The sequence below is a fragment of the Melanerpes formicivorus genome, unplaced genomic scaffold (genome assembly GCF_026170545.1).
Source record: "Melanerpes formicivorus ecotype bairdi unplaced genomic scaffold, bMelFor1.0.p_v2 SCAF_12, whole genome shotgun sequence".
NCBI lineage: Eukaryota > Metazoa > Chordata > Aves > Piciformes > Picidae > Melanerpes > Melanerpes formicivorus.
Genome location: NW_027142364.1, coordinates 5800126 through 5816129, shown reverse-complemented (window position 1 = coordinate 5816129; position 16004 = coordinate 5800126). Strand labels below are relative to the sequence as shown.

The following is a 16004-nucleotide window of genomic DNA, read 5'->3' as shown; positions in this document are numbered from 1 at the left end:
CTCCAACCCACCAGAGATTTCCTGCCACTTGCAAAGGCACTTCAGTACCACCAGGTGTTCCAAGGAGATGTTCCAATAACTAGGTTTTGGCTTTAGCTTTTGTTTCATGAAGGCACAAAGAATGTACGAAAAATCTCTCTTCAGCTGTTTGCTTGTCTTGGGTGTTATGCCATGTCACACGGTATCACAGTATCACTAAGGTTGGAAGAGATCTCAAAGATCATCAAGTCCAACCTGCCACTCAAGACCTCAGGACTGCTAAACCATGGCACCAAGTGCCACATCCAATCCCCTCTTGAACACCTCCAGGGATGGTGACTCCACCACCTCCCTGGGCAGCACATTCCAATGGCTAACAACTCTCTCTGTGAAGAACTTTCTCCTCACCTTGAGCCTAAACTTCCCCCGGCGCAGCTTGAGACTGTGTCCTTTGTTCTGGTCAGTCAGTACTGAAGTACTCTGGCCCCTGATTGTCAGCTGTCCCCAGGGCTGCTGGAATTTATAGAAAGATAACAGTCATCAAAACTACATTGACCCCTTTTTACTGGTGGTGCCATTAGTGACTGTCTATGATGACTGCACCCACAATGTGTGTCCACATCATAACAAGCATGCACTTCATCAGGCTGGCAGTAGGCAGGGAATCTGGTGGATACTGAGTGACACAGCAAACATGCATCTTTCCATGGATAACTCACACTGAACCACCACTGAACTGCAAATTAGGGCAGAAATGGAAATGTGAACTGAGGAAGCACAGAGGGGGCTGCTGGCAGCAGCAGCAGCAGCTAGGAGATGGAGAAGAATGAGCTGGTGTTTCACATTTTCCTCCTCTGGCCCAGGCTGTGGACCGTTGCCACACAGTCTGGCGTGTGCTGGACCACTCAAAAAGCTCAGAAAAGCAAAACACAATTAATTTCAAAAAAGGTTGTTTTTATGACGTACTTTGGTAAGCTTATTCCATTTATGGTGTAATTTGTCCAGATAAAACCTGTCTAGAAATGACCTTATGGTCTGGGTATGAGGCTGACAGCGGATACACACGCACTTACGCTCCCACAACGTCAAAGAGCAATACTTGGCCAAGGATCAGCTCCACAGATGGAGCAGGCAAGTGCCCCTGCCCACTTTGCAGGTCTGATCCTGCTTGGGGTGCATGCTCATGAGAAGGTGAAACCAGTTCCACCACTGAGAGCACAAAGATAGTCCCTGGCTGTCACAGCAGTGCACATCTGGCAGCAATGCTAGCTAATGGCAGCAGGATGTATGTCAGAAGAGATCAGTGCCTGTTGGAGCATGGTGAGGACTCTCATCTCCTTTTTGGAGGTACTCACTACCTTAATGCTGGAGAGTTTATCCAGGCAAGAGCAGATTATCCCCAGAAGCAAATAGTGTTGGCAATTTCAGGGCCAGCTTTTACCAGCTGAAAATATGTCTGTAGTGTCCAAGACAGCGGAAAAGTTTCTGGAGCATATGGAGCATATTTGTAATTGAAAACAGTGTTGAGGAGGATATGGATGGACCTTGTCAGTTTGAGGTGGGTCTTAAAAGGAGCATCCACGTGGCACCCACAAGGAGACTTTTAGTTGGTACTTAAGTCTTCCACTGTGACAGGTAGATCCTAGTGTGGCAAAAGCTGGTGGTGGTTCAGGCAGAGAAGGGCTGCAGCCCTCAGGTGTCCCTCTGAGCTGGAATTACCATACAGACACTTAAATAAAAATGAGACCGGCGCTCAAACCTGACACCACATCTCAATCCAAGCTGTGCTGATTTACATCAGCCCAAAAGAGAACTGACCTGCAGGGCCAAATCTGGCCCATGGCTGTATTCAGGCAGCTGGGGTGATTTAAATGCTCTGTCAGTGTCAGTCACCAGTGGGTCTCATTGAAAGCCAGATTTATCTTGTAATCTGCACTTGGAGGTGTAAGCTGCTACTGCTGTTCCTACACAAAATAAATCAGCCCAACACAGCCCAGATATGGTAGCTATGAGTGTCAGCCCTGCTCTGATTCATACATCCTTGTGCTAAAGTCAGTGGCAGCCAAACACTGGCAGAAACCTTCCCCTCTTGCCTGCATGGCTGACAACTTGCGTTAACACCATAGGGACTCTGTGCAGGGTGGCATCAGAGGTCAGTGTGGGGCCAGCCTTCTGTGTTTGAGGAGGTTTCTAAGCTCTTTGCAGGCAGAAACAAGACTTTTGGTCAAGCTGATGCTCTACAAAGCAAAACCCACCAGACAGAGATGAAAGTTGATGCTCCTCTAGCAAAGGGAGCACAAGAATTTGGGAACCCATCATGGTGATTGCCAGAGCCACAAGGGGTGATCCTGGAGCTGGAAGGAGGACAATGTGCAAGGCAGGCTTGTGGCAGCCCCTGAAGGCCCACACTGTTGAAATGAGTCTTCAAGGGTAGTGCTGGAGTCTGCACATTCCTCGGTGTTGGGTGAAGCCGCAGGCGTTTGGCAACATAGCCGCAGCTACACCCAGTCCCCCCACACTGTTAGCAATTTCAGGGAGCAAAATAACCTTCTGGTCCTGCCAAAAGCCACAGCAATTATCAGCAGTGTAAGTAAATAAGTAAAAGCCCTTTTCCACAGCCCAGTGACCAGACTGTCGAGCAGGCAATGAGTAGTGGCTAAAATTGATTGCAGCTCACATGGATAATTTCTACCAGAATTACGTTATTGTATTAAAACAGTAATGCATAATGTATGGCCATGCATCTCTGCAATAAACAGCTTACATTTAATTTAGAAATCTCTGAGTCATTAGAAAAGTTGTCTCCTTATGTTGTGGAGACCTTTGTGGAGTCAGCAGAAGCTGATGAAGAGAATTCAGATGGATGTAAAAGACCTGAGGTTGGAATGGGAGTGGAAGGCGAGTGCTGTGTGCCAGCCTGCCCCGTGGGCTATCCTGTGCAGAGCCACACCAAACTGTGCTGCTGCACCAGGACACTCCATAGACTGTCAAGGAAGAGAGAAAGAGGCCATTTTCCAGGGCAATTCAGTCAATCTAACATTTAAATTGCTTCATAGAGTTGCTGTCATCTTTGCACTGGCTGCAGGGGAAACAATGTGTGGGAAAGCTGCTGGAGGAGGTGCATGAGGGGCAGGAACATCCCAGAGGGGCCAGGAGCTACAAAGAAAGCAGAAGTCCACGCTCTGCATGAAGGCATGTTGTTGTGCAACAGGCTTATAGCAGCAGAGGAAAAAACAGCATGTCTGATCCTGAAGTTCTTGCATATGTTTAAATTCCACAGGGGTCAAACCCCTGTGCTAGATACCTTGAGTTAAATTGCCAACTAGGTAGAGATCTGCACCCAACATGTGCTCAAGCTGATTCTCATTGGCACTTGCTGAGTTGTGGATTGGTACAAAGAGACAACCACAGTCACTGATTTTACATGAGGGAGATTCAGTTTGTTCTACATAAAAGTCACTCTCTTCCACGTGCTACCTCATCTCTCCTTGCCAGTGCACAATGACCCTTTGCATCTCCCAGAGGACTTTTTCCTTCAACAGTTTGCCGTGGCTCCAGCGTGGGCACCAACAACAGACAGGAGCAGCCAAATGGATCTTATTGTTTGGGTCCTTCCTCTGAGTCCCTTGTGATGACAACAGCTCCTGCAGTCTGCTTGCTGCTGCTGCTCAGCAGGGCAGGTCAGCTGGACACAACAGTGAACATGCCTAAAATGTGGAGCTCAGCACTCAGTTCAACATGAGAACCACCAGCATTTGGAGACCCAGTTCTGAATAGCCCATGTGATTATTTTTTTTGTTTCCTCTGAAAATTGGATAATCAAAATGCTGCTTGCAGGTAGAGCTGCAGAACATGGTCCAGCAGTGCTCAGTGGACCCATAAGAAACCACAGGTCCCTGAAATGAATGTGCATTTGCCAGAGTCAGCAAGAGCAGCCTACAGACATGAACTTTATTATTCCTTACATTTGTATACTCTTTAAACTGACCTTTTAGTTTTCTTTTTTTTTGCTTCCCCCAAGTTTTATATCCTTGAATTTTACTTGATAATCTTTCCTCTCCATGGACAAGGAAGGTTTTGGAAGCTTTAAGATAATAAAAACATTGGGAAGAAGAAAAGTGCTGAGGTTTTCAGGTGCTGCAGCATGGCATGATGGCAGTTTGGAGATACGGGTGCTGCTATTTCTAGCTCTGATACTGCTCTGCCCTGGGACTTTTTCCTCCATCACTTCTGCTTCCACCTGTGTGGAGGTGCTCATGAAGCCACCCTCTCTGCAGAGACACTTGCTGCCCATCAAAGTGCCTCCCATGGGACAAAGGAGGCATTGTCATTATGAGTGTGAGGAACTGGAGATCTTTGTCATTACCTAAATATTAGCAGATTTACTATTTGTTGTCCTCAGAGCCTTGTCAACCAGACTGTGCTGCTTTCCATATGAAGAAAGAAAATTGGATCAACATTTAGCACAGCCATGGCATGCTACTATATATTCCTCCCTGAGAGGGGGTTTTACCAAAGCTGAATTCCAGAAAGAACCTGCATAAATGAGAGTGATTCCAGACTTTAGTGTCTATTACTGGGAAACAGAGCAGCCCTATGGAGGTGGATGTAAAGAATAGGGCTGCTTTCCCCCCTTATTCCCAGCTATGCTTACTTCACCTCCAATACAGTCCGTTCTTGAGACCTTCCCCTACTCAAATTTGGATCTGATGCACATGCACTAGGACCAGAGAACCACTCATGGTAGACCAGTGCAGCTCTCCTTCTGGAAGAACTCTCTCTTCTCTCCTTTCCTTTGCAACTCATGCACTTGTGTCTGTAGAACAAAGGGTTTCCATCATACTCATATTGTCTCCATACTCACACAGGAGAGACCACAGGGCTCATTGTGGCATGGACTGTTCCTGTTTAGCTGTAGGAAAGCTCAACACTGCTAGCAAAACCCATTGGCTCATCTTCAGTGTAGCAGTGTCCTGGCTTCACACATCCTGCTCTCAGAAGCCACCCCCCTTCCCCCCACCCCCCAAAATCCCCCTAAAAAACCTTCTGGGTTGAGATAAAGAGTTTGCTGAGATGATAAGCTATACAATACCTTAGTGGAAGGTTTGTGGTTTGGGTTTTTTTGGGGTTTTTTTTGCTTATTGAACTTAATGTTGGCCTATCAAAATCATGTTTGGGTTTGTCAATAAATTATCTACTATCCAAGAGTAGTGGAACACCCTGAGAGTAGCTATATTAAGCATCTAGTGATCACTAAAAGTCAATAATTCATGTTTGAGTATTATTTTAATATCCATTCTTTCTCAACAACATTGGTTTCAGAGTCTGCCTCTTTTCCACCCTACCCACCCCTTTTTCCCCCTTTTTCCCCTCAAACCCCAGAGAACCTGGGCTCTGTTGGAGTCTCCTCCCACCCCAGGTGTGGACACTTGGCCCTCCCCACCCACTCCCCTTTTTAATCCCCTCCAGGAAAGGCAGAGACCCCAAGCTGAGCCCATCTGGGCTGAGGGATCCTCCTCTCATCACTGGTGAGTGCCCATGGTGCACACTGGGTGATGGTGGTGGTGACAACAAAGGCCGGGGGGCCTGGTGGCCCCCCGGTTGTTAGGAACAGAATTGATTGCTACTCCAATATCATCCATGGGTGCTGGCTAGGGCTGAGCTCTTCTCTGTGGTATCTTGGCTGGTGAGGATCTTGCCCCTGCCTCTGCAATGGGTGCAAAAATGGTGGTGGTGGAGTAGGAGTTGTATAGAATAGAATAGACCAGGTTGGAAGAGGCCTTTGAGATCATTGCTTAGGCAAGGTGGAGGATGGTGTAGAATAGAATAGAATAAACCAGGTTGGAAGAGACCTTCAAGATCATTGCATCCAACCTATCACCCAACACCACCTAATCAACTAACCCATCTAACCAAGCACCCTGTCAAGTCTCCTCCTGAACACCTCCAGTGACGGCGACTCCACCACCTCCCCGGGCAGCCCATTCCAATGGGCAATCACTCTCTCTGTGTAAAACTTCCTCCTGACCTCCAGCCTGAACTTCCCCTGGCGCAGCCTGTGTCCTCTGTGTAGAGGGAGCAGGGGCTGCTTTGGGAAGAAGAAGGGAGGAGGGGTGAGGGGGTGGAACAGAAGCTGCTTTGGGAAGGTAAGAGGGGTGATGGGGCGGGATGCAGTGGGGGTTCAACTAGATGATCATTAGAGGCAACTTCCCACTCTGGTGGATCTATGATTCATGACTGTGATGTGGTTCCAACCCTCTTGCCATGGGCAGGGACACATTCCCCTAGACCAAGTCAGCATCTTTAAGGGCATTTTTTTTTTACTATACATAGAAATCAGAACATAATATGGTAGCTATGGTGAACTGATGAATTTTGGATTTGAAGCTACTTTGTTTTGAAAATAAGGTCTTCTGTATGTTGACATAAGAAATTAAATGATTAACTGAAATTCAAGAGTGAATAAAAGTTATTGGCATAAGAGCCATTTAAAATCCCATCAAATCTGTGGAAAGGGTTTGGCTCTTGCAATACTGCTTCTCAGCATATCCAAAGTGTTGGTAGTGGAAACAGTGAAGTAAATTAATAACTTAAAGACAAGCTGCCTTACCAATAGATGATGGCATTCTGGAAAGAAAATTCCATAATCCATTCCAAATTTGGCAGCCTGACTCAAACTTTGAGTCAGAAAAAGGGTAGGAAGGATACTCTAGGAGGGTGAGGCTAGGTGATCTTCAGAGGCCCTTTCCAATCCCTCCCACTCCCTGATTCTGTGACAGGCATTTGTTAATAGCTTTGCTTCCAGACACACTGAAATATAGGGAAATAAATACTCTTGTGTCTGCTGATGTAATTTTTCCCCAGAAATATGTTAATTTAAAGGTGTCAGCAACTAACCTCAACATTTTCTGAGTCTTACATTTAAACAGGTTTCCTTTATAAGCATTCATAGTACCTCAAAAATCAAGTTTGTCTTCTGAGCAAGAAAAATGGTAACTGCCTTAGTAAATGAACAACTTGTTGGAATTCTGCTGTGCCCCTTTAACAAATAAAGGCAAATGTGTTAAGAAGGCAAATTACTTCATTTACTTCCTTTTTAGCAGCTCCTCTCAGTGAGGTCAAAATGAAACATGCATTGTGATATAAGAAGAAATATTTTACCGCTACAAATTTGTTTCCAGCCTTTCTGCAGCTGCAGTTGAGAGGTTATACACATGTGGAAGGGTTGGGGTTTATATTCTAGTTTCTCTTTAAAGTGACAGCTGAGGTTTTCAGTCACAAATCTCCTTGTGGAGCCCAAGCTGCTCTCTTTTTATTTCAAACGTTTTATCCATGCTTCCTGCACAGCTTGGAGATTGATAAATTGGGACAGAGTAGTGTGTGTTATGGATATGAACTACAGCACAGGAGACTCCATCTCAACATGAGGAGGAACTGTAAGGATCACAGAACACCAGAGAGGTTGTGGAGTCTTCTTCTCTGGAGACTTTCAAGACCCATCTGGATGCATTCCTGTGCAACCTGCATTAGATTCTATGCTCCTGGTCTGGCAGGGAGGTTGGACTTGATGACCTCCAGAGGGAGATCATCTCTTCCATCTTCTAACATCCTGTGACTTCCCACCTACCATCAGATACTAGCAACACAACACACTTCACTCCTGAGATGCAGGCTTAGCTTTGGGTTAAAAATAAATACAGGAAGGAAAGACAGTTACAGTGATTATCTGTGAGCAGCTGATTGGCACACTTGCTGACTTAGCAAAAAGGCAATACCGCAGGGTCAATCCAGTTCAGCTCCTTGGCATGGGGCTGTGGCTTTGCTGCCCCTTCCTCCTGGAAGATGCTTCTTAGTGAGTCAAGGCAGAATATGAACAGGGAGTACAGGCAACACAAAGCACAGATTGGACCAGGGATAGTAAGATGAAGTTCTGACACACAGGCATGCAGGGAGCTCCTGTGCATGGTGCCAGAGCCTCACACTTCACTCCTCCACATTCAAGATGAATGGAGGATGCTTGCACCACACCATCCCTGAGTGAGCAAATGGCCTCACCCTGCCAGCTGCTCACATGAGGGTCTGCTCAGCTGGGCCTGAGCTGTATTGTTATTAATGGTGCTGTGTGAGTCAGCAGGAAGCTGTCTGGCTGTGGTAGAGAAGGCAGTGCTGTGCAAATTAGTCCAGCAAGAAAGCTTTGTCTCTTATCTGAGAGATCACCCCACTGGTCCCAGCAGTCCCAGTGCTCCCCACTGACAGGGCAGGGACTACTACCTGAGGTACTTTTGACACCAGAGCTGCCCGGCATATGGATTTTGATCATAATAAGTTCATTGAGCAACACTTATCAGAAATCTAGTAGAGCATGTCCAGATTTGGGGCACAGTGTGACAGAAGAGACCTTCATTCCTGGGGATGCTGAGGATGGGGGCAGAGTGTGGATACACAGCACGTGAACCACCCTCAACCTCCACTATGCTCAAAGATGAGCTTTTGTTGGCCCTTGTCTCAAATTTGGGCAATCAAAGAGCAAATGCTGGGTGGCCTCATAAAGCCCTCCTGTATCTGTGGGGTGGGAATGCTGTGGGGATGGGGCTGTGCAAGGGGAGGGGATGAAGAAGAAAACAGAGACGTGTGTGCGTGAGCTCAGGCACCACCTCCTGTCTCTGCTTGATTTATTCTGTGAAGTATAAAACCACATGGGAGATGTTTGAGGTTATCTGAATGTTGAAGTAAGTTAATCTCCCTTAAACAAACGATCTGCTTCTGACTCATTTCTAAGAAACTCGGGCTCCTGTGACCAAACTTCCTTTACAGTCATCAGTGAATCTTAAATTCTAAACCGAGAGGACGTAGTTTTTAGGGAAAGAAGCCTCCTGTGCATTTTGTGGGTTGGATTCAGCAGGAGGAAGTCAATGCTGACATATTTAAGTCGGTAACAATTAACGACCGTGTTGTGGGGTTTACAGCCAGCTCACAATTCCCTTGGGTTTTGCACCATTAACAAACACAGAGGTGGTGTGTCTTTATGCCCAGTAATTGCCTCCACGTCCGTGCTAACTTTAGGGAGATGCACTGTTTTTCAACACTCACACAAGGCCTTGACCTATAAAATTCAATTTCAAATGGTAAAAATCCCCTGGCCATGGTAGATGCTGGTGACAAACAAATGTGTTATGCTCCATAACAGCCTGGTTTGAGTACTGGCTTGACCTGTAAGTGTTCTAGGTACAGCCTGACTAAAATAGGTTTTATCATTTTCCATTAGTGCCTGCTGCAAGAAAATCAACAGGCAGTCCACAGGGGAAATAAAAGTATTTTCCTCCTCTAGATAGCATCTGCTGCAAATGTAAACAGACCCTTTCCCAGCCCTCTCCTTCCTTTGCTTCCCTTCCAGTTGCCTGACATGTTTAAATTTCCCAAGATTAGTGTCCTGCTTACAAGCCTCAAGGCAGGGTGAGGACAAGAGATGTTCTGCAGTAGTTGGGTGACGCTCCAACAAACTCCTGACCCAGCAGCTGGTTCAGGAGATGCACCATTGTCATGCTGAACCATAGCAGTGCAGCAAGAAGAGCATGGCTGGGTGGTGTTTCCTGTCTCTGGAGTTGGACTCCCTGAGATCAGGAACTTTCCTTTTTTTCTCGATGCTGCACACACTCCTGCTGCTGTGCAGCCCCACACCCTTCAAAACATGCCAGTCGTGGCTTCAGGCAGACTCCTTTGTGGTGTGAGAAAGTGACTTCGCACAGGCACCAGGGGACAGGGTTGGTAACACAGCTTTGCCAGACTCACCAGCACTTGGGCACTGTGGCTGCAGAGGGTACCCTTGCCTTCTCCCAACCACAGTATCCAGGACCTCCTGGTGCTGCCTTCCCATCCCAGGAGGAGCATGGGTGAAGTAGCTTATATTGCCCATCCTCAGAGAGGGCATCAAAACAGTGCCCACCAAGCTTGTCTGATGTCCTTTCGTTTCCCAAAACTGCTTTTTATAAGGCAAATTATTCCCTTAAAAAAAGATCTCCCAGGATTAAAATCTGTCTCACGTCGCCTTGTCTCAATAAAACAATGACATTTTCTCCTCTTTGATGCTCAGATCTAGCTCCACAGGAAATTTTGCTACCATGACTTTCATCTCTCTCCTGGTTTGAAGATAAACGATCCTTGGACTCTTCTGGACCTGCATAAAACACAAAAGCAATCTACTAAGAGAGCTGCCTGTGGCATCAACTTCAGCTGAAATTGAAAAGGACAGTCAAAAATATCCACAGTGCTTACACAAGGAACAACAGAGCTGGGATAATCTAACATTTCCTTTTGGTGAGCAGGACCACAGCATGGGGAAGAGGACAATGGTAGGCTTGTAGCACTGGGCTGGGGGGGGTGTGTGTGATGACCCAGGATCTGATCCTTGGTGACATTGAGTATCTCTAGAGAGAAACCACAAAACTGCATGACTTCTGAGCATGTGGAGCTTGCTCCCAAAGACAAACAAGTCCTTGTGCATCCTCCTGGGCTACTGAATTTGGTCTTGTGTGTGCCAGTGCATGTGACACTCTCTCTTTCCTAACTGTATCTAGCTCTGCCTGCAATGGGACAGGGGTTGCCCCCCAGTCAATCTCCAAACAAAAGACTGAAGGCAGAGAGGCATCACTGTTGGGGGGTCAAGTCTGGGGTTTAGGAAAAGCAGATCTCCTGATATTGCAAACTAATTCCAGCCTTTTCTGAGTTTTTATATACAAGATGGGAAAACTCAAATGGTTGCTGCTCTGTCAGCCTCACCATCTTCTTTTCTACTCTCAGAAACTCCCCCTGAGGGTCTGAAGTGATGGAGCTGACAACCAAAGCATCATAAACTTGGGGATGTTGTGACAGCCTCTGGGCAAGACCTCTCCTGCTTGGAAATTCCATGAGAAACCATAAGGGAAGAAGGACAGTACATGGCTCAGGGAAAAGTGTATGGCTGATCTCACATCTCCTTGCTTGAGGCTGATTTGATTGAACCGCAGCAGGGAGCATGTGGGGAAAATATCCAGTACTGTGAGCTTGCTTGAGAGATGGCTATGGAGTAGGCAAGAGTGGCCAGCTCAAAAGCTGGCAGAACAAACCTGGCTTCAGCTGCACCTAGAATAAAGCAAATCCTCTTACATGAAGATTTGGGTGCTAATGAGAGTGTGGTCATTGTCCAAAAGCACAGCTGCAACCTGCCAGCGCCCTGGGATGGCACCATCCCTCAGTCCCCATCCCAGTACTCTGGCAGGTTGCAGCTGCAGAGTAGGCTGCTCCAGCAGCTGCTGATGCAGCAAGCAACTGCTCCTGGGTGACTTGAGCTTTTCCGTGGGTGGGAGTGTGGGTTGCAGAGCTATTTTTATGTCTCCCCTTGCTTTCACCCGATTGCAACCGGATACCACAAGCCCCAGCAGCCCTGAGCAGAGCAGGCAGCATTGCTAACACAAAGCACCATGTGCTTGCAGACAAGGAGATTAGGATCCTCACTTTTTTCTTCTTTCTTTTGTTTTCTGTTTGTTTTGTTTTGGTTTTTTACCCCTTAAGCAAAATTTTAAAGCCCTGCTTGCTTGTTAATTGTATCGTTTATTTGCTCCTCATCTGCCCAGTATTCATGCAGTACTCATGCAGTATTGCTCCCCATGAATAAAGTGTTATCTTGAAACTGGATTTAACACAGAGCCACATGACACACAGCTCCTTCCAGTCTGATAGAGCACCTCATCATCCCATTCCCAGTCATGAGACTCCAATCCACAGCAGAACCATTTCAGTGCACACCCAGCTATGAAAATAAAGCAGCACCACCCAACACAGTGACCACCCCACCAATGAGCTAGCAAACACCATTGGTGTGTAGCAAGCAGCACAAGTGACAGCTGGCATGTGGGGACACCTGGCACAAAGCATAACTGATGTTCAGTGTTGCATGGGCAGACTTCACTTTCCCATTTTTATTCAACTCTGGCCACTTTAAGAGGTAAAGAAACAGGAGGCAGTATGTGTCATGAGAGCTGGTTTTTGAAATAATTCTCTGTTTTTCATCACAGAGCTGCAAACAGAAGTGGTATCTCTCTCTGAGCTCTAACCCCTTCTCCTAAGATAGTGAAATCAATAACTCAAAGCTCTTCATGCACATTTGGGGATTCCCATGATAGGGTAGCTTTCCTGAAACTTGTGAAAATCAGCTCCAGGCCCACAGCTCCTTGATTCTTCCCCTTCTCTCTTCTGACTTGGAAGAACTTGGAAGTGTTTGTGCAGCATTTTCCACATGTGGAATTACTGCCTTAATTTTGATTTCTTCTGTCCTTTTATTGGGGTACAGCCAAATAACAGACTCTCATCATAGTATATTTGTGGGAGATTACAAAGGGATATCAATCTGGAATGAAACCTCATGAGCAGAAGGAAGAGAGACAGAGAAAATGGCCTGGAAAACAATGTATGAAACAGAAGGAGGGATAACAACTGCACTTCAGCAAGGTGCTGCATGTGTGGAAGGGAGAATGCTGGCTCTGGTATTTTGCTCTCTTCAAGACTGAGTTCTTCAATGTCTTTGTGCCTCCATTGACACTGTGGTCACTGGGCCCACTGGGCCTCACAACTGATCCCTGAAATAAAGATCTCCCAGCAACTATGTGGAAGGACTTGCCTGTTGCACTCGCCTCATGGGGGATTTGCAAAGAAGTGTGGAAGAATTTTCAGCTTCTGAGTGATTTTCACAATATCTGCACTACAAGACAGAGAGATCTACATGAAATAAAGCCTACAGGAGTGGAGGGAGGCTTCCTTGGGCATTTGAGTGTTGCATAAAACCATGTCATTCTTTTTGTGTTGGTGCTCTGGAAATTCAGAGTGGACTCTCACCTGCCATAAATTAGTGGATCTTATCTGTCCCCTGTGAAATGGATCAAGCTTTTCTGGCAGAAGAATATGGAAAAAAACCCTAGCAGTCCATGCTCACAGGTGAAAGATAAATACACAGGACACAAGTGGCATGTATGAGACACACAGAGCAAATCCCCTTTATCTGTGTGTTCTGCAGGGCAGGACACACAAGGGTCTTTGAATCTTTTGGTGGCTTTGTTTGCACAGTATGAAGTCTTTAGGTCCTGAAAGCAACCACATTGCAATGCAGAAGAACTGCTAGCTGGCATAACCAACCAGTAGGTGTATCTCATCTTTTGACGTAAGTTTTCATGCAGAACAGGATGGGGGGAAATGAAATTTAAAGTCTTCCATGAGCCCCCTCCATAGTGGCTGGGCCACTGCTCTGATTCAGTGAGAGAAGCAATAGAATAGAATAGAATAGAATAGAATAGAATAGAATAGAATAGAATAGAATAGAATAGAATAGAATAGAATAGAATAGAATAGAATAGACTTGAAGAGACCTTTGAGATCATCGAGTCCAACCTATCATCCAACACTATCTAATTAACTAAACCATGGCAACAAGTGTCCCATCCAGTCTCTTCCTAAACACCTCCAGTGATGGTGACTCCACCACCTCCCTGGGCAGCACATTCCCATGGCCAATCACTTTTTCTGTGAAGAACTTCATCCTAACATCCAGCCTAAACCTCCCTTGGTGCAGCTTGAGACTGTGTCCTCTTGTTCTGCCACCAGAAGAGTGGCAAGGATGTTAACCTAGAAACAAGGGCCAGAGTCATACATTTGGATCATTTTCACAAACCAAGTGTGATGATTTGGCAGAAATTGCCTTTTTCTTTGAGTGATTTTCAATGAGAAATGTACCACTGGGCTTCAAGGCTTACTGAATGGCCCATGGGAATGAGCGCTGGTAGAGTCCAGCAACTAGTCTGTGAGGCTTAGCTAGTGGCCAACACCAGCTTTCTTCCTCAGAGGCTTAGGTAGGTGTCTTCAGAGTTGGAGTTCTACAGCTCCAGCCTTCATCCCACATTCAGTTATGTGTTTGTGATTTATCAAGCAAATCTCTGTGGGCTCTAGGGTGCAGTTTTATTAAAAGGTCCTTTTTTTCCCTAACTCAAGAGGATGGTTGCAAAACATGCTGAAATTTGTTTTTCACTCTTTAGGGCTTCCAGAACTTCATGCTCATCTATCTTACGTTATTTTGCTTTCTATTTGTGGTTTTGAGGTCATGGCTCCAGAAATGTTAACTCTTCAAGTGAAGTCCAGAGCCAAAACCAAATTCTTCTTGGAGGAAATACCGAAATGTCTACTGGTGCCTCACCATTGAATAACATGGAAATGAACACATGGCAATTGGTCTGTCTCTCTGATCAAAAGGTACCTCAGTGAAGTTATGTACTCATGGAAAATACTGTATGATAGTGTTGGGTGGATAATGCAAACACAAACTTTCCCACAAATATTTGCTTGTCTTAAATAAATCTACTTGGCACTGCTCATGGCTCTCTGGAGTTTATTTTCCACAAATATTCCAATAAGAGCTTGTTGGCAACAATGCACATAGAAGCCACTCAAGGTAATGTCTAAGGAAACTATTTTTGAATTCCTGTTTTGAGGCCAGCAGCCCTAAAATCCTGCTATTTACATGCCTTTAGACTTACCAGCCCTGAGGAAAGGGCAGCGTTCCCTTTGGAGGAGGCCAGGCATGGAGATGTGGCTCTGAGTCATGAATCAGATCCTCATTCCCTGCTCTGTCCTGGGGAAGATGTTGATTAATTAGTGACAGCTGGAGAACTGAGACCACATTTCCATGGTTAGAGGAAAAGGACTCTAGAAATGCTCTTCCTTGCTCCCTGCCTCATGTTATGTGAAGGGAGGAGAAACAAGGATCTCTCCTTCCTCACCCTTAGATGCAAATAACAATTCTGTGCTGAAGTCGCAGGCTGTATTATAGCCACAGCATGCAGCAAGGGTCCTGAACAGCCTGGCTGCACCCCTTCTTCTGGCAGGAATACAGATGTGCACAGCTTGGTGGGTTCCTTCCCCTTCCCTTTCCCATTTAGGAGACCAAGATCCTCCTGGAGAAAGCTGCAAAATGAATCCTCCAGACAGTATATATATCTTGAGAGAACCAAACACCATTGTTTTAAATTGATAAACTAGTCTCCATATTCCTTGTAGCAGCTTGAGTCAGATTTGCAGAGTGAATGCAAGATCAGGGGCATCTTCTCTCTCCAGTTCTTGAGCAAGGGAGCAGATCCCTGGGGAAGCCCCACAGCACACTTCACTTGTACTGCAAAACTGAGCTGCTGGGGCTGCCTCTTCCAGTTCACTGAAGAGCCTGACATCTTCAAGTCTGGCTTCATTTTGATTTAGACAAAAATTTCTGAAACTCTCCCCAAAGCCAAAGGGATAATTATTCTACAGAGATCAAAGCATTTCATTTTTATTGAGACTCCTTTCTTTTCTGTTATTGTTCTAACATATAATAAACAATAAAACTGGAAAACCATTCCAGAGTGGAAAAAGAAAACACAAGCAACCAACCAAACAAAAAAAACCCCACATGCTATTTTCTTTTTATTTTCTTTTAACCTGGTTACCCTTTGGGGGGACATGTACAGGTTTGAAAGCATTATGATGGAAGTAGCTATTTGACTGGGAAAGAGTTTCAGACCTATCAGTTCTATTATTAGTACTTAGCACTTATTCAGGTATCTTAATCAGAGTTTCTCAAAGCACATTATGAAAGTGTATCATTAGCCCTGTTTCAGGCTGTTCTGCCTAAAGCTGAGCTGGAAAGCTTTTAAGTTCATTTCTAAACCATCACTACCAATAGGCCTTTGTGAGTTACACTTGTACAGCCATGATACATAGCAATTTCTCACAACACATCACAACTGGGCATCATGAATTGGCTAGAGCCCCCTGGACAGGACAGAGTGCTGTGCCAAGAATCAAGAGATTCTTCTCTGTCATCACCTTCCCTTGGGGCTATTTGTAAGTCACCTCACTGTGCATCTTTTTAAACTCCTTTAGGCTGCCAGGTGTGTTCAGCATGGATGGATGAAGAGAGACTGAGAGCCCTGGGGCTGTTTAGTCTTCAGAAGCCTGAGAGGGCATCTGATCAA

The 16004-nt window shown here is 45.8% G+C and overlaps 1 long non-coding RNA gene across 4 annotated transcripts in view; it reads left to right on the top strand.

The window, feature by feature from the left end:
- The window catches only part of LOC137444409 (uncharacterized), a 107653-nt gene extending 93295 nt beyond the window's left edge, over nt 1–14358 (top strand). For 2 of the 4 annotated variants that reach the window (XR_010988155.1, XR_010988158.1), the window contains exons 4-5: nt 10070–10328; nt 10777–14358. This is a non-coding gene — a long non-coding RNA (uncharacterized lncRNA). Of the gene's footprint in view, nt 1–10069; nt 10750–10776 lie in introns of those variants that run through there. The other 2 variants (XR_010988157.1, XR_010988156.1) reach the window with 2 other exon arrangements.
- The last annotated feature ends 1646 nt before the right edge of the window (nt 14359–16004 follow it).